This window comes from Microcebus murinus, chromosome 15 (genome assembly GCF_040939455.1).
Source record: "Microcebus murinus isolate Inina chromosome 15, M.murinus_Inina_mat1.0, whole genome shotgun sequence".
In the NCBI taxonomy this organism is placed as follows: Eukaryota; Metazoa; Chordata; class Mammalia; order Primates; family Cheirogaleidae; genus Microcebus; species Microcebus murinus.
This window is the reverse complement of record NC_134118.1, coordinates 77,276,680-77,301,054: the sequence shown is the minus strand read 5'-3', so window position 1 is coordinate 77,301,054 and position 24,375 is coordinate 77,276,680. Positions and strand designations below refer to the sequence as shown.

The 24,375-nt window shown below is 63.7% G+C and overlaps 7 non-coding genes across 7 annotated transcripts; all 7 read right to left on the bottom strand.

Annotated features, from left to right (window-relative positions):
* Nucleotides 1–804: 804 nt before the first annotated feature.
* LOC142876458 (5S ribosomal RNA) lies at nt 805–923 on the bottom strand. Its single transcript, XR_012923359.1, has one exon. It is a non-coding gene; the product is annotated as a 5S ribosomal RNA (ribosomal RNA).
* Nucleotides 924–4,442: 3,519 nt separating this feature from the next.
* Nucleotides 4,443–4,561, bottom strand: LOC142876447 (5S ribosomal RNA). The gene has a single exon (XR_012923348.1). It is a non-coding gene; the product is annotated as a 5S ribosomal RNA (ribosomal RNA).
* Nucleotides 4,562–8,085: 3,524 nt separating this feature from the next.
* LOC142876436 (5S ribosomal RNA) lies at nt 8,086–8,204 on the bottom strand. Its single transcript, XR_012923337.1, has one exon. It is a non-coding gene; the product is annotated as a 5S ribosomal RNA (ribosomal RNA).
* A 3,523-nt stretch (nt 8,205–11,727) lies between these two features.
* LOC142876425 (5S ribosomal RNA) lies at nt 11,728–11,846 on the bottom strand. Its single transcript, XR_012923326.1, has one exon. It is a non-coding gene; the product is annotated as a 5S ribosomal RNA (ribosomal RNA).
* Nucleotides 11,847–15,360: 3,514 nt separating this feature from the next.
* LOC142876804 (5S ribosomal RNA) lies at nt 15,361–15,479 on the bottom strand. Its single transcript, XR_012923621.1, has one exon. It is a non-coding gene; the product is annotated as a 5S ribosomal RNA (ribosomal RNA).
* Nucleotides 15,480–19,003: 3,524 nt separating this feature from the next.
* LOC142876721 (5S ribosomal RNA) lies at nt 19,004–19,122 on the bottom strand. The gene has a single exon (XR_012923552.1). It is a non-coding gene; the product is annotated as a 5S ribosomal RNA (ribosomal RNA).
* Nucleotides 19,123–22,652: 3,530 nt separating this feature from the next.
* Nucleotides 22,653–22,771, bottom strand: LOC142876643 (5S ribosomal RNA). The gene has a single exon (XR_012923541.1). It is a non-coding gene; the product is annotated as a 5S ribosomal RNA (ribosomal RNA).
* Between the last annotated feature and the right edge of the window lie 1,604 nt (nt 22,772–24,375).

Below are 24,375 nucleotides of genomic sequence, written 5' to 3'. Positions count from 1 at the left end.
TAAGTGGACACAGAGGAATCACCTTCATCGGGTGGGTGTCGGGCGGGTGGGGGGAGGGGATGGGCATACACCTCCATTAGGAATGGGGTGGGTGCGCACCGACTGGGGCATGGGCGCACTTGAGGCTCTGACCCGAGGGGGGAGGCTGGGAGAGGGCAACGTACCCGACCTTAACATTGGTACCCCCACAATACGCTGGAACGACATCAGAGGTAAATGAATAAGAACACAGGGGGGAGGGGGGCACGGGCAACACATGTCACCTTAATACTTGGACTCCCATCATCTGCTTGAAAAGAGAGAGAAAAGAAAATGCAATCATAGAGATAAGAGACACTTTTTAAAAATAATGAATCCGAAGAGAAAAGTAAAAGGAGGCCTGTGGAGCAGGTCTGGGTGCGACTCCGGATCCCCCAACATCAGGTGCCACCACCAAAGATTCCTACGTGTAGCCCATAGAACCCCAAAAGCAACGGGACGAGTTCTGGTCACATACTCCCTCCAAATGACATCCTGGCCTTCTTCTGGAACTCCCTCCCCTCTCAGACTCTCAAGGTTTCCTCCAGCGTGTCGGTTCCCACAGAGCAGACCTTTGGTCTGAGACCTGACAGTCCAGAAGCCACGCATGCTGCCGCGTGACGGCGGTGTCGCGGCTTGGGACAAGAGGAGGCCCCACGGTGCGGGCTGGGGCGCCAGGCACCGCGGCGGGCGCTGAGGGTGGGGGTGACCCCCACCCCGGGCCGCCGCCTCGCTCCCAGAGAGGGGACAGAACAAGAGGCAAAACAAAAAAAAAAAAAAAGAAGAAGCCTACGGCACCCGGTATTCCCAGGCGGTCTCCCATCCAAGTACTAACCAGGCCCGACCCTGCTTAGCTTCCGAGACCAGACGAGGTCGGGCGCGTTCAGGGTGGTGTGGCCCTAGACGGCGGAGGGCGCCCCTGCCCCGCTCAAGAAGCCGAGCCTCTCTGCGCTTCCCCGCCGCCTCCTCCCGCCCCAGGCCCCGCACCGGCGCTGACCCGCGCCGGGCCGGGCCTGTTGAGTTCACCGGCCGGGTCCGGCGGGCTCCGAGGGACGGGGGTGACAGGCGGGGCGGGGCGGGCAGGGAGCGGTGGGCCGGGGTGGGGGGCTGTCTCTCTATACACACACACACACACACACACACACTCACACTCACACAAGATGCGCCTCCACGGCTGGACTCGCCAAGGTGGAGACCTTCCAGCCCCCTTCCTCTCCTCGCCTGGCCTCCTTCACCTACCCGCCCCCCACCCCCAGCTCGTGGCCGCCCCCGCCGCCGCTGCCGCCGCCGCCGCCGATTGCGCACGCGCGGATCGCCCGCCCTTTGACCCCAGGCAGGGGCCGCCCTCCCCGACAACCCCTTTCAGCTGGGCCCCCCACCCTGTGGGTGGGCTGCCGCCTATTCCCCCGGGCCCCGGGCTGGGGCACAGCGCATGGGGGAGGGGAGCGAGTGTATGGGGCGTCTCTCTCTCTCTCTAGGGATGTGTCCCATGGGTGGGGTGGCGTGGTTTGTGGGGCGCTGAAGAAATCAGTCCCCTCCATCTCCTACCTCTGGAAAACGCCCAAGCCCTTGGAGAACTGCCGGCAACGCGACCGGGGGGGCCGGGACCCTCCTCTGCGTCCTCCTGTGGCCCAGTCCAAGGGGCCGGGGCCTGGGCCTGGCCGGGGCTGCATTGGACCCCGACCACCCTGGCGTGTGGACTCGCTAAAAATCGGCCATTAGATATTGGATTCCAGCTTCATTGAGGTCATTTCACTAATGAGTGCACCGGAAAGAGTTTCCTAATCCATCTGTGAGGGTGGCAACTGAAAGAGAATTTTAAAGCTGACAGAATAGGCGAGGAAAGGCATAGGAGATTTCCACACCCAGTAAGGAAGCCTTTCCCGAAATGGAAGAAAGAAACGAGCAAACAGAAACACCGGTAGCCCGCCAGGATCAGAGTCTGCCCCCGAGAGAAAGTACCCTGACCAGGTTCACCCGTGGGTGGGTGGCGAGCTAGCGGCATTCAGAAGAGCGAGGCCCGCAGTCTGTGCAGAAGACACCTGCACTCGGGTGTGTGTGTGGCGGCACGATTCACAAGCAGCTCCAGATGTTAAGCCAAGGAGAAGCCAGGGAGTTCCCAACGCCCCAGGTGTCCTCAGCCCACGACTGGCTGCTGGGGGAATGCGAAGCCCGGCTCCTTGTCTCAGAGCGGGACAACCAGGAGGTGTGACGTACACCCCGGGGTTCCCAGGAGGATCAGGCTGAAGCTGGGACTTGGCCTGAAAGTGTCCCCTCGCATGGCCACCCCCTTCCCCTTCCTGCTCCTCTACTCCTGGTGCCCCTCCATCCAGGGGCCAGACCTTAAAGAGTCACCCGCAAGAGAATCCTGGTCCCAAAGGAGCCTTCTGGGGGACCCGTGCTGAGAGAGGTTGTGGGCATGGCCCGCTGGGGCTCTGCCCGACCCAGGGCTGAGAGATGCAACCTCCCAGCTCTGGGTCCCTGCAGGGGAAGCGTTGGCAAGCACAGGGCCAGTCCTCCAAAGGCCCAGGTGCAGGGAGCCCAGGCCAAGCAGCCTGTGGAAGAAGCCACCCCGGGAAGACGACTGCAGGCCACGGCCCTTCCCACCTCCTCCTCCTCCTCCTCCTGCTCCTCCACCCCCACCGACCTCCCACCCCCCACCCCCGACATGGCGCAGGGCTCAGAGACACCTCAGACACTTGCTACCCAAAGTGCAAAGGGCATCAGTTGCTCCTCCAAACCCCCCCCCCTGCCCAGCAGACCGCGTCGTCCAGCCAGCCCCCGGGCCTCCCTGGGGTGCCCAGCACAAAAGTGCAGACAACCACCGGACCCTCAATCTCAGTTTTCGGATGTTTTTGCCACTCTAAGGACCCGCAGGCCAGCTGGGCCTTCTGGCAGGACAGAGAGCCCCGGAATCCGACGTGGAGAGCTGGGTGTACGTCCCCACGAGGAGGCGGTCCCCACCTCCGCGGCTCTCCCCTTGCGGGGGGGGGGTGAAAGCAGCCACGGGGCCTCGGAGAAGACACCAGGCTGGGCGCCCGCCCCACAGTGGGGGCACGTCCCCCGCAGGCCACTTAGCGACGGCCGCCGGCCGGCGGACGGTTGGGTGGCGCGAGACGCTGCGGCCGCCCTGCTACCGGGTTCCTGGGAGGGCGTCCTGGAACCAGCGTCCACACCAAGCCCTTGGAAGGCCCAGGCGACGGAGGAGCCCCGTCAGGCAGGGGCCGAGGACGGTGACGGCCCGGGCGGGGAGGAGCGTGTCAGGCAGGGGCAGAGGACGGTGACAGGTGACAGGCCGGGCGGGAAGGAGTCAGTCAGGCAGGGGCCGAGGAGGAGACGGGCTGGGTAAGGGTTAGGGTTAGAGTCAGGGCACAAGTCACAATCGCAAAGACCTGGAAGCGACCCGAGTGCCCATCGACCCACGAGTGCGTAAATGAAATGTGGCGCGTGGACACCACGGAGTGCTATTCAGCTAGGAGGAGCAGCGGTGAGAGGGCACCTCTCGTGGTTCTCCTGGCCAGAGCTGGAACCCGTTCCAGTAAGCCAGGTAGCCCAAGAATGGACACACGAGCACCACGTGCTCGCGCTCACCAGCAAATGGGTACGAACCGATGGACACCTAAGTGGACACAGAGGAATCACCTTCATCGGGTGGGTGTCGGGCGGGTGGGGGGAGGGGATGGGCATACACCTCCATTAGGAATGGGGTGGGTGCGCACCGACTGGGGCATGGGCGCACTTGAGGCTCTGACCCGAGGGGGGAGGCTGGGAGAGGGCAACGTACCCGACCTTAACATTGGTACCCCCACAATACGCTGGAACGACATCAGAGGTAAATGAATAAGAACACAGGGGGGAGGGGGGCACGGGCAACACATGTCACCTTAATACTTGGACTCCCATCATCTGCTTGAAAAGAGAGAGAAAAGAAAATGCAATCATAGAGATAAGAGACACTTTTTAAAAATAATGAATCCGAAGAGAAAAGTAAAAGGAGGCCTGTGGAGCAGGTCTGGGTGCGACTCCGGATCCCCCAACATCAGGTGCCACCACCAAAGATTCCTACGTGTAGCCCATAGAACCCCAAAAGCAACGGGACGAGTTCTGGTCACATACTCCCTCCAAATGACATCCTGGCCTTCTTCTGGAACTCCCTCCCCTCTCAGACTCTCAAGGTTTCCTCCAGCGTGTCGGTTCCCACAGAGCAGACCTTTGGTCTGAGACCTGACAGTCCAGAAGCCACGCATGCTGCCGCGTGACGGCGGTGTCGCGGCTTGGGACAAGAGGAGGCCCCACGGTGCGGGCTGGGGCGCCAGGCACCGCGGCGGGCGCTGAGGGTGGGGGTGACCCCCACCCCGGGCCGCCGCCTCGCTCCCAGAGAGGGGACAGAACAAGAGGCAAAACAAAAAAAAAAAAAAAGAAGAAGCCTACGGCACCCGGTATTCCCAGGCGGTCTCCCATCCAAGTACTAACCAGGCCCGACCCTGCTTAGCTTCCGAGACCAGACGAGGTCGGGCGCGTTCAGGGTGGTGTGGCCCTAGACGGCGGAGGGCGCCCCTGCCCCGCTCAAGAAGCCGAGCCTCTCTGCGCTTCCCCGCCGCCTCCTCCCGCCCCAGGCCCCGCACCGGCGCTGACCCGCGCCGGGCCGGGCCTGTTGAGTTCACCGGCCGGGTCCGGCGGGCTCCGAGGGACGGGGGTGACAGGCGGGGCGGGGCGGGCAGGGAGCGGTGGGCCGGGGTGGGGGGCTGTCTCTCTATACACACACACACACACACACACACACTCACACTCACACAAGATGCGCCTCCACGGCTGGACTCGCCAAGGTGGAGACCTTCCAGCCCCCTTCCTCTCCTCGCCTGGCCTCCTTCACCTACCCGCCCCCCACCCCCAGCTCGTGGCCGCCCCCGCCGCCGCCGCCGCCGCCGCCGCCGCCGCCGATTGCGCACGCGCGGATCGCCCGCCCTTTGACCCCAGGCAGGGGCCGCCCTCCCCGACAACCCCTTTCAGCTGGGCCCCCCACCCTGTGGGTGGGCTGCCGCCTATTCCCCCGGGCCCCGGGCTGGGGCACAGCGCATGGGGGAGGGGAGCGAGTGTATGGGGCGTCTCTCTCTCTCTCTAGGGATGTGTCCCATGGGTGGGGTGGCGTGGTTTGTGGGGCGCTGAAGAAATCAGTCCCCTCCATCTCCTACCTCTGGAAAACGCCCAAGCCCTTGGAGAACTGCCGGCAACGCGACCGGGGGGGCCGGGACCCTCCTCTGCGTCCTCCTGTGGCCCAGTCCAAGGGGCCGGGGCCTGGGCCTGGCCGGGGCTGCATTGGACCCCGACCACCCTGGCGTGTGGACTCGCTAAAAATCGGCCATTAGATATTGGATTCCAGCTTCATTGAGGTCATTTCACTAATGAGTGCACCGGAAAGAGTTTCCTAATCCATCTGTGAGGGTGGCAACTGAAAGAGAATTTTAAAGCTGACAGAATAGGCGAGGAAAGGCATAGGAGATTTCCACACCCAGTAAGGAAGCCTTTCCCGAAATGGAAGAAAGAAACGAGCAAACAGAAACACCGGTAGCCCGCCAGGATCAGAGTCTGCCCCCGAGAGAAAGTACCCTGACCAGGTTCACCCGTGGGTGGGTGGCGAGCTAGCGGCATTCAGAAGAGCGAGGCCCGCAGTCTGTGCAGAAGACACCTGCACTCGGGTGTGTGTGTGGCGGCACGATTCACAAGCAGCTCCAGATGTTAAGCCAAGGAGAAGCCAGGGAGTTCCCAACGCCCCAGGTGTCCTCAGCCCACGACTGGCTGCTGGGGGAATGCGAAGCCCGGCTCCTTGTCTCAGAGCGGGACAACCAGGAGGTGTGACGTACACCCCGGGGTTCCCAGGAGGATCAGGCTGAAGCTGGGACTTGGCCTGAAAGTGTCCCCTCGCATGGCCACCCCCTTCCCCTTCCTGCTCCTCTACTCCTGGTGCCCCTCCATCCAGGGGCCAGACCTTAAAGAGTCACCCGCAAGAGAATCCTGGTCCCAAAGGAGCCTTCTGGGGGACCCGTGCTGAGAGAGGTTGTGGGCATGGCCCGCTGGGGCTCTGCCCGACCCAGGGCTGAGAGATGCAACCTCCCAGCTCTGGGTCCCTGCAGGGGAAGCGTTGGCAAGCACAGGGCCAGTCCTCCAAAGGCCCAGGTGCAGGGAGCCCAGGCCAAGCAGCCTGTGGAAGAAGCCACCCCGGGAAGACGACTGCAGGCCACGGCCCTTCCCACCTCCTCCTCCTCCTCCTCCTGCTCCTCCACCCCCACCGACCTCCCACCCCCCACCCCCGACATGGCGCAGGGCTCAGAGACACCTCAGACACTTGCTACCCAAAGTGCAAAGGGCATCAGTTGCTCCTCCAAACCCCCCCCCCTGCCCAGCAGACCGCGTCGTCCAGCCAGCCCCCGGGCCTCCCTGGGGTGCCCAGCACAAAAGTGCAGACAACCACCGGACCCTCAATCTCAGTTTTCGGATGTTTTTGCCACTCTAAGGACCCGCAGGCCAGCTGGGCCTTCTGGCAGGACAGAGAGCCCCGGAATCCGACGTGGAGAGCTGGGTGTACGTCCCCACGAGGAGGCGGTCCCCACCTCCGCGGCTCTCCCCTTGCGGGGGGGGGTGAAAGCAGCCACGGGGCCTCGGAGAAGACACCAGGCTGGGCGCCCGCCCCACAGTGGGGGCACGTCCCCCGCAGGCCACTTAGCGACGGCCGCCGGCCGGCGGACGGTTGGGTGGCGCGAGACGCTGCGGCCGCCCTGCTACCGGGTTCCTGGGAGGGCGTCCTGGAACCAGCGTCCACACCAAGCCCTTGGAAGGCCCAGGCGACGGAGGAGCCCCGTCAGGCAGGGGCCGAGGACGGTGACGGCCCGGGCGGGGAGGAGCGTGTCAGGCAGGGGCAGAGGACGGTGACAGGTGACAGGCCGGGCGGGAAGGAGTCAGTCAGGCAGGGGCCGAGGAGGAGACGGGCTGGGTAAGGGTTAGGGTTAGAGTCAGGGCACAAGTCACAATCGCAAAGACCTGGAAGCGACCCGAGTGCCCATCGACCCACGAGTGCGTAAATGAAATGTGGCGCGTGGACACCACGGAGTGCTATTCAGCTAGGAGGAGCAGCGGTGAGAGGGCACCTCTCGTGGTTCTCCTGGCCAGAGCTGGAACCCGTTCCAGTAAGCCAGGTAGCCCAAGAATGGACACACGAGCACCACGTGCTCGCGCTCACCAGCAAATGGGTACGAACCGATGGACACCTAAGTGGACACAGAGGAATCACCTTCATCGGGTGGGTGTCGGGCGGGTGGGGGGAGGGGATGGGCATACACCTCCATTAGGAATGGGGTGGGTGCGCACCGACTGGGGCATGGGCGCACTTGAGGCTCTGACCCGAGGGGGGAGGCTGGGAGAGGGCAACGTACCCGACCTTAACATTGGTACCCCCACAATACGCTGGAACGACATCAGAGGTAAATGAATAAGAACACAGGGGGGAGGGGGGCACGGGCAACACATGTCACCTTAATACTTGGACTCCCATCATCTGCTTGAAAAGAGAGAGAAAAGAAAATGCAATCATAGAGATAAGAGACACTTTTTAAAAATAATGAATCCGAAGAGAAAAGTAAAAGGAGGCCTGTGGAGCAGGTCTGGGTGCGACTCCGGATCCCCCAACATCAGGTGCCACCACCAAAGATTCCTACGTGTAGCCCATAGAACCCCAAAAGCAACGGGACGAGTTCTGGTCACATACTCCCTCCAAATGACATCCTGGCCTTCTTCTGGAACTCCCTCCCCTCTCAGACTCTCAAGGTTTCCTCCAGCGTGTCGGTTCCCACAGAGCAGACCTTTGGTCTGAGACCTGACAGTCCAGAAGCCACGCATGCTGCCGCGTGACGGCGGTGTCGCGGCTTGGGACAAGAGGAGGCCCCACGGTGCGGGCTGGGGCGCCAGGCACCGCGGCGGGCGCTGAGGGTGGGGGTGACCCCCACCCCGGGCCGCCGCCTCGCTCCCAGAGAGGGGACAGAACAAGAGGCAAAACAAAAAAAAAAAAAAAGAAGAAGCCTACGGCACCCGGTATTCCCAGGCGGTCTCCCATCCAAGTACTAACCAGGCCCGACCCTGCTTAGCTTCCGAGACCAGACGAGGTCGGGCGCGTTCAGGGTGGTGTGGCCCTAGACGGCGGAGGGCGCCCCTGCCCCGCTCAAGAAGCCGAGCCTCTCTGCGCTTCCCCGCCGCCTCCTCCCGCCCCAGGCCCCGCACCGGCGCTGACCCGCGCCGGGCCGGGCCTGTTGAGTTCACCGGCCGGGTCCGGCGGGCTCCGAGGGACGGGGGTGACAGGCGGGGCGGGGCGGGCAGGGAGCGGTGGGCCGGGGTGGGGGGCTGTCTCTCTATACACACACACACACACACACACACACTCACACTCACACAAGATGCGCCTCCACGGCTGGACTCGCCAAGGTGGAGACCTTCCAGCCCCCTTCCTCTCCTCGCCTGGCCTCCTTCACCTACCCGCCCCCCACCCCCAGCTCGTGGCCGCCCCCGCCGCCGCCGCCGCCGCCGCCGCCGCCGCCGATTGCGCACGCGCGGATCGCCCGCCCTTTGACCCCAGGCAGGGGCCGCCCTCCCCGACAACCCCTTTCAGCTGGGCCCCCCACCCTGTGGGTGGGCTGCCGCCTATTCCCCCGGGCCCCGGGCTGGGGCACAGCGCATGGGGGAGGGGAGCGAGTGTATGGGGCGTCTCTCTCTCTCTCTAGGGATGTGTCCCATGGGTGGGGTGGCGTGGTTTGTGGGGCGCTGAAGAAATCAGTCCCCTCCATCTCCTACCTCTGGAAAACGCCCAAGCCCTTGGAGAACTGCCGGCAACGCGACCGGGGGGGCCGGGACCCTCCTCTGCGTCCTCCTGTGGCCCAGTCCAAGGGGCCGGGGCCTGGGCCTGGCCGGGGCTGCATTGGACCCCGACCACCCTGGCGTGTGGACTCGCTAAAAATCGGCCATTAGATATTGGATTCCAGCTTCATTGAGGTCATTTCACTAATGAGTGCACCGGAAAGAGTTTCCTAATCCATCTGTGAGGGTGGCAACTGAAAGAGAATTTTAAAGCTGACAGAATAGGCGAGGAAAGGCATAGGAGATTTCCACACCCAGTAAGGAAGCCTTTCCCGAAATGGAAGAAAGAAACGAGCAAACAGAAACACCGGTAGCCCGCCAGGATCAGAGTCTGCCCCCGAGAGAAAGTACCCTGACCAGGTTCACCCGTGGGTGGGTGGCGAGCTAGCGGCATTCAGAAGAGCGAGGCCCGCAGTCTGTGCAGAAGACACCTGCACTCGGGTGTGTGTGTGGCGGCACGATTCACAAGCAGCTCCAGATGTTAAGCCAAGGAGAAGCCAGGGAGTTCCCAACGCCCCAGGTGTCCTCAGCCCACGACTGGCTGCTGGGGGAATGCGAAGCCCGGCTCCTTGTCTCAGAGCGGGACAACCAGGAGGTGTGACGTACACCCCGGGGTTCCCAGGAGGATCAGGCTGAAGCTGGGACTTGGCCTGAAAGTGTCCCCTCGCATGGCCACCCCCTTCCCCTTCCTGCTCCTCTACTCCTGGTGCCCCTCCATCCAGGGGCCAGACCTTAAAGAGTCACCCGCAAGAGAATCCTGGTCCCAAAGGAGCCTTCTGGGGGACCCGTGCTGAGAGAGGTTGTGGGCATGGCCCGCTGGGGCTCTGCCCGACCCAGGGCTGAGAGATGCAACCTCCCAGCTCTGGGTCCCTGCAGGGGAAGCGTTGGCAAGCACAGGGCCAGTCCTCCAAAGGCCCAGGTGCAGGGAGCCCAGGCCAAGCAGCCTGTGGAAGAAGCCACCCCGGGAAGACGACTGCAGGCCACGGCCCTTCCCACCTCCTCCTCCTCCTCCTCCTGCTCCTCCACCCCCACCGACCTCCCACCCCCCACCCCCGACATGGCGCAGGGCTCAGAGACACCTCAGACACTTGCTACCCAAAGTGCAAAGGGCATCAGTTGCTCCTCCAAACCCCCCCCCCTGCCCAGCAGACCGCGTCGTCCAGCCAGCCCCCGGGCCTCCCTGGGGTGCCCAGCACAAAAGTGCAGACAACCACCGGACCCTCAATCTCAGTTTTCGGATGTTTTTGCCACTCTAAGGACCCGCAGGCCAGCTGGGCCTTCTGGCAGGACAGAGAGCCCCGGAATCCGACGTGGAGAGCTGGGTGTACGTCCCCACGAGGAGGCGGTCCCCACCTCCGCGGCTCTCCCCTTGCGGGGGGGGGGAAAGCAGCCACGGGGCCTCGGAGAAGACACCAGGCTGGGCGCCCGCCCCACAGTGGGGGCACGTCCCCCGCAGGCCACTTAGCGACGGCCGCCGGCCGGCGGACGGTTGGGTGGCGCGAGACGCTGCGGCCGCCCTGCTACCGGGTTCCTGGGAGGGCGTCCTGGAACCAGCGTCCACACCAAGCCCTTGGAAGGCCCAGGCGACGGAGGAGCCCCGTCAGGCAGGGGCCGAGGACGGTGACGGCCCGGGCGGGGAGGAGCGTGTCAGGCAGGGGCAGAGGACGGTGACAGGTGACAGGCCGGGCGGGAAGGAGTCAGTCAGGCAGGGGCCGAGGAGGAGACGGGCTGGGTAAGGGTTAGGGTTAGAGTCAGGGCACAAGTCACAATCGCAAAGACCTGGAAGCGACCCGAGTGCCCATCGACCCACGAGTGCGTAAATGAAATGTGGCGCGTGGACACCACGGAGTGCTATTCAGCTAGGAGGAGCAGCGGTGAGAGGGCACCTCTCGTGGTTCTCCTGGCCAGAGCTGGAACCCGTTCCAGTAAGCCAGGTAGCCCAAGAATGGACACACGAGCACCACGTGCTCGCGCTCACCAGCAAATGGGTACGAACCGATGGACACCTAAGTGGACACAGAGGAATCACCTTCATCGGGTGGGTGTCGGGCGGGTGGGGGGAGGGGATGGGCATACACCTCCATTAGGAATGGGGTGGGTGCGCACCGACTGGGGCATGGGCGCACTTGAGGCTCTGACCCGAGGGGGGAGGCTGGGAGAGGGCAACGTACCCGACCTTAACATTGGTACCCCCACAATACGCTGGAACGACATCAGAGGTAAATGAATAAGAACACAGGGGGGAGGGGGGCACGGGCAACACATGTCACCTTAATACTTGGACTCCCATCATCTGCTTGAAAAGAGAGAGAAAAGAAAATGCAATCATAGAGATAAGAGACACTTTTTAAAAATAATGAATCCGAAGAGAAAAGTAAAAGGAGGCCTGTGGAGCAGGTCTGGGTGCGACTCCGGATCCCCCAACATCAGGTGCCACCACCAAAGATTCCTACGTGTAGCCCATAGAACCCCAAAAGCAACGGGACGAGTTCTGGTCACATACTCCCTCCAAATGACATCCTGGCCTTCTTCTGGAACTCCCTCCCCTCTCAGACTCTCAAGGTTTCCTCCAGCGTGTCGGTTCCCACAGAGCAGACCTTTGGTCTGAGACCTGACAGTCCAGAAGCCACGCATGCTGCCGCGTGACGGCGGTGTCGCGGCTTGGGACAAGAGGAGGCCCCACGGTGCGGGCTGGGGCGCCAGGCACCGCGGCGGGCGCTGAGGGTGGGGGTGACCCCCACCCCGGGCCGCCGCCTCGCTCCCAGAGAGGGGACAGAACAAGAGGCAAAACAAAAAAAAAAAAAAAGAAGAAGCCTACGGCACCCGGTATTCCCAGGCGGTCTCCCATCCAAGTACTAACCAGGCCCGACCCTGCTTAGCTTCCGAGACCAGACGAGGTCGGGCGCGTTCAGGGTGGTGTGGCCCTAGACGGCGGAGGGCGCCCCTGCCCCGCTCAAGAAGCCGAGCCTCTCTGCGCTTCCCCGCCGCCTCCTCCCGCCCCAGGCCCCGCACCGGCGCTGACCCGCGCCGGGCCGGGCCTGTTGAGTTCACCGGCCGGGTCCGGCGGGCTCCGAGGGACGGGGGTGACAGGCGGGGCGGGGCGGGCAGGGAGCGGTGGGCCGGGGTGGGGGGCTGTCTCTCTATACACACACACACACACACACACACACACACACACTCACACTCACACAAGATGCGCCTCCACGGCTGGACTCGCCAAGGTGGAGACCTTCCAGCCCCCTTCCTCTCCTCGCCTGGCCTCCTTCACCTACCCGCCCCCCACCCCCAGCTCGTGGCCGCCGCCGCCGCCGCCGCCGATTGCGCACGCGCGGATCGCCCGCCCTTTGACCCCAGGCAGGGGCCGCCCTCCCCGACAACCCCTTTCAGCTGGGCCCCCCACCCTGTGGGTGGGCTGCCGCCTATTCCCCCGGGCCCCGGGCTGGGGCACAGCGCATGGGGGAGGGGAGCGAGTGTATGGGGCGTCTCTCTCTCTCTCTAGGGATGTGTCCCATGGGTGGGGTGGCGTGGTTTGTGGGGCGCTGAAGAAATCAGTCCCCTCCATCTCCTACCTCTGGAAAACGCCCAAGCCCTTGGAGAACTGCCGGCAACGCGACCGGGGGGGCCGGGACCCTCCTCTGTGTCCTCCTGTGGCCCAGTCCAAGGGGCCGGGGCCTGGGCCTGGCCGGGGCTGCATTGGACCCCGACCACCCTGGCGTGTGGACTCGCTAAAAATCGGCCATTAGATATTGGATTCCAGCTTCATTGAGGTCATTTCACTAATGAGTGCACCGGAAAGAGTTTCCTAATCCATCTGTGAGGGTGGCAACTGAAAGAGAATTTTAAAGCTGACAGAATAGGCGAGGAAAGGCATAGGAGATTTCCACACCCAGTAAGGAAGCCTTTCCCGAAATGGAAGAAAGAAACGAGCAAACAGAAACACCGGTAGCCCGCCAGGATCAGAGTCTGCCCCCGAGAGAAAGTACCCTGACCAGGTTCACCCGTGGGTGGGTGGCGAGCTAGCGGCATTCAGAAGAGCGAGGCCCGCAGTCTGTGCAGAAGACACCTGCACTCGGGTGTGTGTGTGGCGGCACGATTCACAAGCAGCTCCAGATGTTAAGCCAAGGAGAAGCCAGGGAGTTCCCAACGCCCCAGGTGTCCTCAGCCCACGACTGGCTGCTGGGGGAATGCGAAGCCCGGCTCCTTGTCTCAGAGCGGGACAACCAGGAGGTGTGACGTACACCCCGGGGTTCCCAGGAGGATCAGGCTGAAGCTGGGACTTGGCCTGAAAGTGTCCCCTCGCATGGCCACCCCCTTCCCCTTCCTGCTCCTCTACTCCTGGTGCCCCTCCATCCAGGGGCCAGACCTTAAAGAGTCACCCGCAAGAGAATCCTGGTCCCAAAGGAGCCTTCTGGGGGACCCGTGCTGAGAGAGGTTGTGGGCATGGCCCGCTGGGGCTCTGCCCGACCCAGGGCTGAGAGATGCAACCTCCCAGCTCTGGGTCCCTGCAGGGGAAGCGTTGGCAAGCACAGGGCCAGTCCTCCAAAGGCCCAGGTGCAGGGAGCCCAGGCCAAGCAGCCTGTGGAAGAAGCCACCCCGGGAAGACGACTGCAGGCCACGGCCCTTCCCACCTCCTCCTCCTCCTCCTCCTGCTCCTCCACCCCCACCGACCTCCCACCCCCCACCCCCGACATGGCGCAGGGCTCAGAGACACCTCAGACACTTGCTACCCAAAGTGCAAAGGGCATCAGTTGCTCCTCCAAACCCCCCCCCCTGCCCAGCAGACCGCGTCGTCCAGCCAGCCCCCGGGCCTCCCTGGGGTGCCCAGCACAAAAGTGCAGACAACCACCGGACCCTCAATCTCAGTTTTCGGATGTTTTTGCCACTCTAAGGACCCGCAGGCCAGCTGGGCCTTCTGGCAGGACAGAGAGCCCCGGAATCCGACGTGGAGAGCTGGGTGTACGTCCCCACGAGGAGGCGGTCCCCACCTCCGCGGCTCTCCCCTTGCGGGGGGGGGTGAAAGCAGCCACGGGGCCTCGGAGAAGACACCAGGCTGGGCGCCCGCCCCACAGTGGGGGCACGTCCCCCGCAGGCCACTTAGCGACGGCCGCCGGCCGGCGGACGGTTGGGTGGCGCGAGACGCTGCGGCCGCCCTGCTACCGGGTTCCTGGGAGGGCGTCCTGGAACCAGCGTCCACACCAAGCCCTTGGAAGGCCCAGGCGACGGAGGAGCCCCGTCAGGCAGGGGCCGAGGACGGTGACGGCCCGGGCGGGGAGGAGCGTGTCAGGCAGGGGCAGAGGACGGTGACAGGTGACAGGCCGGGCGGGAAGGAGTCAGTCAGGCAGGGGCCGAGGAGGAGACGGGCTGGGTAAGGGTTAGGGTTAGAGTCAGGGCACAAGTCACAATCGCAAAGACCTGGAAGCGACCCGAGTGCCCATCGACCCACGAGTGCGTAAATGAAATGTGGCGCGTGGACACCACGGAGTGCTATTCAGCTAGGAGGAGCAGCGGTGAGAGGGCACCTCTCGTGGTTCTCCTGGCCAGAGCTGGAACCCGTTCCAGTAAGCCAGGTAGCCCAAGAATGGACACACGAGCACCACGTGCTCGCGCTCACCAGCAAATGGGTACGAACCGATGGACACCTAAGTGGACACAGAGGAATCACCTTCATCGGGTGGGTGTCGGGCGGGTGGGGGGAGGGGATGGGCATACACCTCCATTAGGAATGGGGTGGGTGCGCACCGACTGGGGCATGGGCGCACTTGAGGCTCTGACCCGAGGGGGGAGGCTGGGAGAGGGCAACGTACCCGACCTTAACATTGGTACCCCCACAATACGCTGGAACGACATCAGAGGTAAATGAATAAGAACACAGGGGGGAGGGGGGCACGGGCAACACATGTCACCTTAATACTTGGACTCCCATCATCTGCTTGAAAAGAGAGAGAAAAGAAAATGCAATCATAGAGATAAGAGACACTTTTTAAAAATAATGAATCCGAAGAGAAAAGTAAAAGGAGGCCTGTGGAGCAGGTCTGGGTGCGACTCCGGATCCCCCAACATCAGGTGCCACCACCAAAGATTCCTACGTGTAGCCCATAGAACCCCAAAAGCAACGGGACGAGTTCTGGTCACATACTCCCTCCAAATGACATCCTGGCCTTCTTCTGGAACTCCCTCCCCTCTCAGACTCTCAAGGTTTCCTCCAGCGTGTCGGTTCCCACAGAGCAGACCTTTGGTCTGAGACCTGACAGTCCAGAAGCCACGCATGCTGCCGCGTGACGGCGGTGTCGCGGCTTGGGACAAGAGGAGGCCCCACGGTGCGGGCTGGGGCGCCAGGCACCGCGGCGGGCGCTGAGGGTGGGGGTGACCCCCACCCCGGGCCGCCGCCTCGCTCCCAGAGAGGGGACAGAACAAGAGGCAAAACAAAAAAAAAAAAAAAGAAGAAGCCTACGGCACCCGGTATTCCCAGGCGGTCTCCCATCCAAGTACTAACCAGGCCCGACCCTGCTTAGCTTCCGAGACCAGACGAGGTCGGGCGCGTTCAGGGTGGTGTGGCCCTAGACGGCGGAGGGCGCCCCTGCCCCGCTCAAGAAGCCGAGCCTCTCTGCGCTTCCCCGCCGCCTCCTCCCGCCCCAGGCCCCGCACCGGCGCTGACCCGCGCCGGGCCGGGCCTGTTGAGTTCACCGGCCGGGTCCGGCGGGCTCCGAGGGACGGGGGTGACAGGCGGGGCGGGGCGGGCAGGGAGCGGTGGGCCGGGGTGGGGGGCTGTCTCTCTATACACACACACACACACACACACACACTCACACTCACACAAGATGCGCCTCCACGGCTGGACTCGCCAAGGTGGAGACCTTCCAGCCCCCTTCCTCTCCTCGCCTGGCCTCCTTCACCTACCCGCCCCCCACCCCCAGCTCGTGGCCGCCCCCGCCGCCGCCGCCGCCGCCGCCGCCGCCGCCGATTGCGCACGCGCGGATCGCCCGCCCTTTGACCCCAGGCAGGGGCCGCCCTCCCCGACAACCCCTTTCAGCTGGGCCCCCCACCCTGTGGGTGGGCTGCCGCCTATTCCCCCGGGCCCCGGGCTGGGGCACAGCGCATGGGGGAGGGGAGCGAGTGTATGGGGCGTCTCTCTCTCTCTCTAGGGATGTGTCCCATGGGTGGGGTGGCGTGGTTTGTGGGGCGCTGAAGAAATCAGTCCCCTCCATCTCCTACCTCTGGAAAACGCCCAAGCCCTTGGAGAACTGCCGGCAACGCGACCGGGGGGGCCGGGACCCTCCTCTGTGTCCTCCTGTGGCCCAGTCCAAGGGGCCGGGGCCTGGGCCTGGCCGGGGCTGCATTGGACCCCGACCACCCTGGCGTGTGGACTCGCTAAAAATCGGCCATTAGATATTGGATTCCAGCTTCATTGAGGTCATTTCACTAATGAGTGCACCGGAAAGAGTTTCCTAATCCATCTGTGAGGGTGGCAACTGAAAGAGAATTTTAAAGCTGACAGAATAGGCGAGGAAAGGCATAGGAGATTTCCACACCCAGTAAGGAAGCCTTTCCCGAAATGGAAGAAAGAAACGAGCAAACAGAAACACCGGTAGCCCGCCAGGATCAGAGTCTGCCCCCGAGAGAAAGTACCCTGACCAGGTTCACCCGTGGGTGGGTGGCGAGCTAGCGGCATTCAGAAGAGCGAGGCCCGCAGTCTGTGCAGAAGACACCTGCACTCGGGTGTGTGTGTGGCGGCACGATTCACAAGCAGCTCCAGATGTTAAGCCAAGGAGAAGCCAGGGAGTTCCCAACGCCCCAGGTGTCCTCAGCCCACGACTGGCTGCTGGGGGAATGCGAAGCCCGGCTCCTTGTCTCAGAGCGGGACAACCAGGAGGTGTGACGTACACCCCGGGGTTCCCAGGAGGATCAGGCTGAAGCTGGGACTTGGCCTGAAAGTGTCCCCTCGCATGGCCACCCCCTTCCCCTTCCTGCTCCTCTACTCCTGGTGCCCCTCCATCCAGGGGCCAGACCTTAAAGAGTCACCCGCAAGAGAATCCTGGTCCCAAAGGAGCCTTCTGGGGGACCCGTGCTGAGAGAGGTTGTGGGCATGGCCCGCTGGGGCTCTGCCCGACCCAGGGCTGAGAGATGCAACCTCCCAGCTCTGGGTCCCTGCAGGGGAAGCGTTGGCAAGCACAGGGCCAGTCCTCCAAAGGCCCAGGTGCAGGGAGCCCAGGCCAAGCAGCCTGTGGAAGAAGCCACCCCGGGAAGACGACTGCAGGCCACGGCCCTTCCCACCTCCTCCTCCTCCTCCTCCTGCTCCTCCACCCCCACCGACCTCCCACCCCCCACCCCCGACATGGCGCAGGGCTCAGAGACACCTCAGACACTTGCTACCCAAAGTGCAAAGGGCATCAGTTGCTCCTCCAAACCCCCCCCCCTGCCCAGCAGACCGCGTCGTCCAGCCAGCCCCCGGGCCTCCCTGGGGTGCCCAGCACAAAAGTGCAGACAACCACCGGACCCTCAATCTCAGTTTTCGGATGTTTTTGCCACTCTAAGGACCCGCAGGCCAGCTGGGCCTTCTGGCAGGACAGAGAGCCCCGGAATCCGACGTGGAGAGCTGGGTGTACGTCCCCACGAGGAGGCGGTCCCCACCTCCGCGGCTCTCCCCTTGCGGGGGGGGGTGAAAGCAGCCACGGGGCCTCGGAGAAGACACCAGGCTGGGCGCCCGCCCCACAGTGGGGGCACGTCCCCCGCAGGCCACTTAGCGACGGCCGCCGGCCGGCGGACGGTTGGGTGGCGCGAGACGCTGCGGCCGCCCTGCTACCGGGTTCCTGGGAGGGCGTCCTGGAACCAGCGTCCACACCAAGCCCTTGGAAGGCCCAGGCGACGGAGGAGCCCCGTCAGGCAGGGGCCGAGGACGGTGACGGCCCGGGCGGGGAGGAGCGTGTCAGGCAGGGGCAGAGGACGGTGACAGGTGACAGGCCGGGCGGGAAGGAGTCAGTCAGGCAGGGGCCGAGGAGGAGACGGGCTGGGTAAGGGTTAGGGTTAGAGTCAGGGCACAAGTCACAATCGCAAAGACCTGGAAGCGACCCGAGTGCCCATCGACCCACGAGTGCGTAAATGAAATGTGGCGCGTGGACACCACGGAGTGCTATTCAGCTAGGAGGAGCAGCGGTGAGAGGGCACCTCTCGTGGTTCTCCTGGCCAGAGCTGGAACCCGTTCCAGTAAGCCAGGTAGCCCAAGAATGGACACACGAGCACCACGTGCTCGCGCTCACCAGCAAATGGGTACGAACCGATGGACACCTAAGTGGACACAGAGGAATCACCTTCATCGGGTGGGTGTCGGGCGGGTGGGGGGAGGGGATGGGCATACACCTCCATTAGGAATGGGGTGGGTGCGCACCGACTGGGGCATGGGCGCACTTGAGGCTCTGACCCGAGGGGGGAGGCTGGGAGAGGGCAACGTACCCGACCTTAACATTGGTACCCCCACAATACGCTGGAACGACATCAGAGGTAAATGAATAAGAACACAGGGGGGAGGGGGGCACGGGCAACACATGTCACCTTAATACTTGGACTCCCATCATCTGCTTGAAAAGAGAGAGAAAAGAAAATGCAATCATAGAGATAAGAGACACTTTTTAAAAATAATGAATCCGAAGAGAAAAGTAAAAGGAGGCCTGTGGAGCAGGTCTGGGTGCGACTCCGGATCCCCCAACATCAGGTGCCACCACCAAAGATTCCTACGTGTAGCCCATAGAACCCCAAAAGCAACGGGACGAGTTCTGGTCACATACTCCCTCCAAATGACATCCTGGCCTTCTTCTGGAACTCCCTCCCCTCTCAGACTCTCAAGGTTTCCTCCAGCGTGTCGGTTCCCACAGAGCAGACCTTTGGTCTGAGACCTGACAGTCCAGAAGCCACGCATGCTGCCGCGTGACGGCGGTGTCGCGGCTTGGGACAAGAGGAGGCCCCACGGTGCGGGCTGGGGCGCCAGGCACCGCGGCGGGCGCTGAGGGTGGGGGTGACCCCCACCCCGGGCCGCCGCCTCGCTCCCAGAGAGGGGACAGAACAAGAGGCAAAACAAAAAAAAAAAAAAAGAAGAAGCCTACGGCACCCGGTATTCCCAGGCGGTCTCCCATCCAAGTACTAACCAGGCCCGACCCTGCTTAGCTTCCGAGACCAGACGAGGTCGGGCGCGTTCAGGGTGGTGTGGCCCTAGACGGCGGAGGGCGCCCCTGCCCCGCTCAAGAAGCCGAGCCTCTCTGCGCTTCCCCGCCGCCTCCTCCCGCCCCAGGCCCCGCACCGGCGCTGACCCGCGCCGGGCCGGGCCTGTTGAGTTCACCGGCCGGGTCCGGCGGGCTCCGAGGGACGGGGGTGACAGGCGGGGCGGGGCGGGCAGGGAGCGGTGGGCCGGGGTGGGGGGCTGTCTCTCTATACACACACACACACACACACACACACTCACACTCACACAAGATGCGCCTCCACGGCTGGACTCGCCAAGGTGGAGACCTTCCAGCCCCCTTCCTCTCCTCGCCTGGCCTCCTTCACCTACCCGCCCCCCACCCCCAGCTCGTGGCCGCCCCCGCCGCCGCCGCCGCCGCCGCCGCCGCCGCCGCCGCCGATTGCGCACGCGCGGATCGCCCGCCCTTTGACCCCAGGCAGGGGCCGCCCTCCCCGACAACCCCTTTCAGCTGGGCCCCCCACCCTGTGGGTGGGCTGCCGCCTATTCCCCCGGGCCCCGGGCTGGGGCACAGCGCATGGGGGAGGGGAGCGAGTGTATGGGGCGTCTCTCTCTCTCTCTAGGGATGTGTCCCATGGGTGGGGTGGCGTGGTTTGTGGGGCGCTGAAGAAATCAGTCCCCTCCATCTCCTACCTCTGGAAAACGCCCAAGCCCTTGGAGAACTGCCGGCAACGCGACCGGGGGGGCCGGGACCCTCCTCTGTGTCCTCCTGTGGCCCAGTCCAAGGGGCCGGGGCCTGGGCCTGGCCGGGGCTGCATTGGACCCCGACCACCCTGGCGTGTGGACTCGCTAAAAATCGGCCATTAGATATTGGATTCCAGCTTCATTGAGGTCATTTCACTAATGAGTGCACCGGAAAGAGTTTCCTAATCCATCTGTGAGGGTGGCAACTGAAAGAGAATTTTAAAGCTGACAGAATAGGCGAGGAAAGGCATAGGAGATTTCCACACCCAGTAAGGAAGCCTTTCCCGAAATGGAAGAAAGAAACGAGCAAACAGAAACACCGGTAGCCCGCCAGGATCAGAGTCTGCCCCCGAGAGAAAGTACCCTGACCAGGTTCACCCGTGGGTGGGTGGCGAGCTAGCGGCATTCAGAAGAGCGAGGCCCGCAGTCTGTGCAGAAGACACCTGCACTCGGGTGTGTGTGTGGCGGCACGATTCACAAGCAGCTCCAGATGTTAAGCCAAGGAGAAGCCAGGGAGTTCCCAACGCCCCAGGTGTCCTCAGCCCACGACTGGCTGCTGGGGGAATGCGAAGCCCGGCTCCTTGTCTCAGAGCGGGACAACCAGGAGGTGTGACGTACACCCCGGGGTTCCCAGGAGGATCAGGCTGAAGCTGGGACTTGGCCTGAAAGTGTCCCCTCGCATGGCCACCCCCTTCCCCTTCCTGCTCCTCTACTCCTGGTGCCCCTCCATCCAGGGGCCAGACCTTAAAGAGTCACCCGCAAGAGAATCCTGGTCCCAAAGGAGCCTTCTGGGGGACCCGTGCTGAGAGAGGTTGTGGGCATGGCCCGCTGGGGCTCTGCCCGACCCAGGGCTGAGAGATGCAACCTCCCAGCTCTGGGTCCCTGCAGGGGAAGCGTTGGCAAGCACAGGGCCAGTCCTCCAAAGGCCCAGGTGCAGGGAGCCCAGGCCAAGCAGCCTGTGGAAGAAGCCACCCCGGGAAGACGACTGCAGGCCACGGCCCTTCCCACCTCCTCCTCCTCCTCCTCCTGCTCCTCCACCCCCACCGACCTCCCACCCCCCACCCCCGACATGGCGCAGGGCTCAGAGACACCTCAGACACTTGCTACCCAAAGTGCAAAGGGCATCAGTTGCTCCTCCAAACCCCCCCCCCTGCCCAGCAGACCGCGTCGTCCAGCCAGCCCCCGGGCCTCCCTGGGGTGCCCAGCACAAAAGTGCAGACAACCACCGGACCCTCAATCTCAGTTTTCGGATGTTTTTGCCACTCTAAGGACCCGCAGGCCAGCTGGGCCTTCTGGCAGGACAGAGAGCCCCGGAATCCGACGTGGAGAGCTGGGTGTACGTCCCCACGAGGAGGCGGTCCCCACCTCCGCGGCTCTCCCCTTGCGGGGGGGGGTGAAAGCAGCCACGGGGCCTCGGAGAAGACACCAGGCTGGGCGCCCGCCCCACAGTGGGGGCACGTCCCCCGCAGGCCACTTAGCGACGGCCGCCGGCCGGCGGACGGTTGGGTGGCGCGAGACGCTGCGGCCGCCCTGCTACCGGGTTCCTGGGAGGGCGTCCTGGAACCAGCGTCCACACCAAGCCCTTGGAAGGCCCAGGCGACGGAGGAGCCCCGTCAGGCAGGGGCCGAGGACGGTGACGGCCCGGGCGGGGAGGAGCGTGTCAGGCAGGGGCAGAGGACGGTGACAGGTGACAGGCCGGGCGGGAAGGAGTCAGTCAGGCAGGGGCCGAGGAGGAGACGGGCTGGGTAAGGGTTAGGGTTAGAGTCAGGGCACAAGTCACAATCGCAAAGACCTGGAAGCGACCCGAGTGCCCATCGACCCACGAGTGCGTAAATGAAATGTGGCGCGTGGACACCACGGAGTGCTATTCAGCTAGGAGGAGCAGCGGTGAGAGGGCACCTCTCGTGGTTCTCCTGGCCAGAGCTGGAACCCGTTCCAGTAAGCCAGGTAGCCCAAGAATGGACACACGAGCACCACGTGCTCGCGCTCACCAGCAAATGGGTACGAACCGATGGACACCTAAGTGGACACAGAGGAATCACCTTCATCGGGTGGGTGTCGGGCGGGTGGGGGGAGGGGATGGGCATACACCTCCATTAGGAATGGGGTGGGTGCGCACCGACTGGGGCATGGGCGCACTTGAGGCTCTGACCCGAGGGGGGAGGCTGGGAGAGGGCAACGTACCCGACCTTAACATTGGTACCCCCACAATACGCTGGAACGACATCAGAGGTAAATGAATAAGAACACAGGGGGGAGGGGGGCACGGGCAACACATGTCACCTTAATACTTGGACTCCCATCATCTGCTTGAAAAGAGAGAGAAAAGAAAATGCAATCATAGAGATAAGAGACACTTTTTAAAAATAATGAATCCGAAGAGAAAAGTAAAAGGAGGCCTGTGGAGCAGGTCTGGGTGCGACTCCGGATCCCCCAACATCAGGTGCCACCACCAAAGATTCCTACGTGTAGCCCATAGAACCCCAAAAGCAACGGGACGAGTTCTGGTCACATACTCCCTCCAAATGACATCCTGGCCTTCTTCTGGAACTCCCTCCCCTCTCAGACTCTCAAGGTTTCCTCCAGCGTGTCGGTTCCCACAGAGCAGACCTTTGGTCTGAGACCTGACAGTCCAGAAGCCACGCATGCTGCCGCGTGACGGCGGTGTCGCGGCTTGGGACAAGAGGAGGCCCCACGGTGCGGGCTGGGGCGCCAGGCACCGCGGCGGGCGCTGAGGGTGGGGGTGACCCCCACCCCGGGCCGCCGCCTCGCTCCCAGAGAGGGGACAGAACAAGAGGCAAAACAAAAAAAAAAAAAAAGAAGAAGCCTACGGCACCCGGTATTCCCAGGCGGTCTCCCATCCAAGTACTAACCAGGCCCGACCCTGCTTAGCTTCCGAGACCAGACGAGGTCGGGCGCGTTCAGGGTGGTGTGGCCCTAGACGGCGGAGGGCGCCCCTGCCCCGCTCAAGAAGCCGAGCCTCTCTGCGCTTCCCCGCCGCCTCCTCCCGCCCCAGGCCCCGCACCGGCGCTGACCCGCGCCGGGCCGGGCCTGTTGAGTTCACCGGCCGGGTCCGGCGGGCTCCGAGGGACGGGGGTGACAGGCGGGGCGGGGCGGGCAGGGAGCGGTGGGCCGGGGTGGGGGGCTGTCTCTCTATACACACACACACACACACACACACACTCACACTCACACAAGATGCGCCTCCACGGCTGGACTCGCCAAGGTGGAGACCTTCCAGCCCCCTTCCTCTCCTCGCCTGGCCTCCTTCACCTACCCGCCCCCCACCCCCAGCTCGTGGCCGCCCCCGCCGCCGCCGCCGCCGCCGCCGCCGCCGCCGATTGCGCACGCGCGGATCGCCCGCCCTTTGACCCCAGGCAGGGGCCGCCCTCCCCGACAACCCCTTTCAGCTGGGCCCCCCACCCTGTGGGTGGGCTGCCGCCTATTCCCCCGGGCCCCGGGCTGGGGCACAGCGCATGGGGGAGGGGAGCGAGTGTATGGGGCGTCTCTCTCTCTCTCTAGGGATGTGTCCCATGGGTGGGGTGGCGTGGTTTGTGGGGCGCTGAAGAAATCAGTCCCCTCCATCTCCTACCTCTGGAAAACGCCCAAGCCCTTGGAGAACTGCCGGCAACGCGACCGGGGGGGCCGGGACCCTCCTCTGTGTCCTCCTGTGGCCCAGTCCAAGGGGCCGGGGCCTGGGCCTGGCCGGGGCTGCATTGGACCCCGACCACCCTGGCGTGTGGACTCGCTAAAAATCGGCCATTAGATATTGGATTCCAGCTTCATTGAGGTCATTTCACTAATGAGTGCACCGGAAAGAGTTTCCTAATCCATCTGTGAGGGTGGCAACTGAAAGAGAATTTTAAAGCTGACAGAATAGGCGAGGAAAGGCATAGGAGATTTCCACACCCAGTAAGGAAGCCTTTCCCGAAATGGAAGAAAGAAACGAGCAAACAGAAACACCGGTAGCCCGCCAGGATCAGAGTCTGCCCCCGAGAGAAAGTACCCTGACCAGGTTCACCCGTGGGTGGGTGGCGAGCTAGCGGCATTCAGAAGAGCGAGGCCCGCAGTCTGTGCAGAAGACACCTGCACTCGGGTGTGTGTGTGGCGGCACGATTCACAAGCAGCTCCAGATGTTAAGCCAAGGAGAAGCCAGGGAGTTCCCAACGCCCCAGGTGTCCTCAGCCCACGACTGGCTGCTGGGGGAATGCGAAGCCCGGCTCCTTGTCTCAGAGCGGGACAACCAGGAGGTGTGACGTACACCCCGGGGTTCCCAGGAGGATCAGGCTGAAGCTGGGACTTGGCCTGAAAGTGTCCCCTCGCATGGCCACCCCCTTCCCCTTCCTGCTCCTCTACTCCTGGTGCCCCTCCATCCAGGGGCCAGACCTTAAAGAGTCACCCGCAAGAGAATCCTGGTCCCAAAGGAGCCTTCTGGGGGACCCGTGCTGAGAGAGGTTGTGGGCATGGCCCGCTGGGGCTCTGCCCGACCCAGGGCTGAGAGATGCAACCTCCCAGCTCTGGGTCCCTGCAGGGGAAGCGTTGGCAAG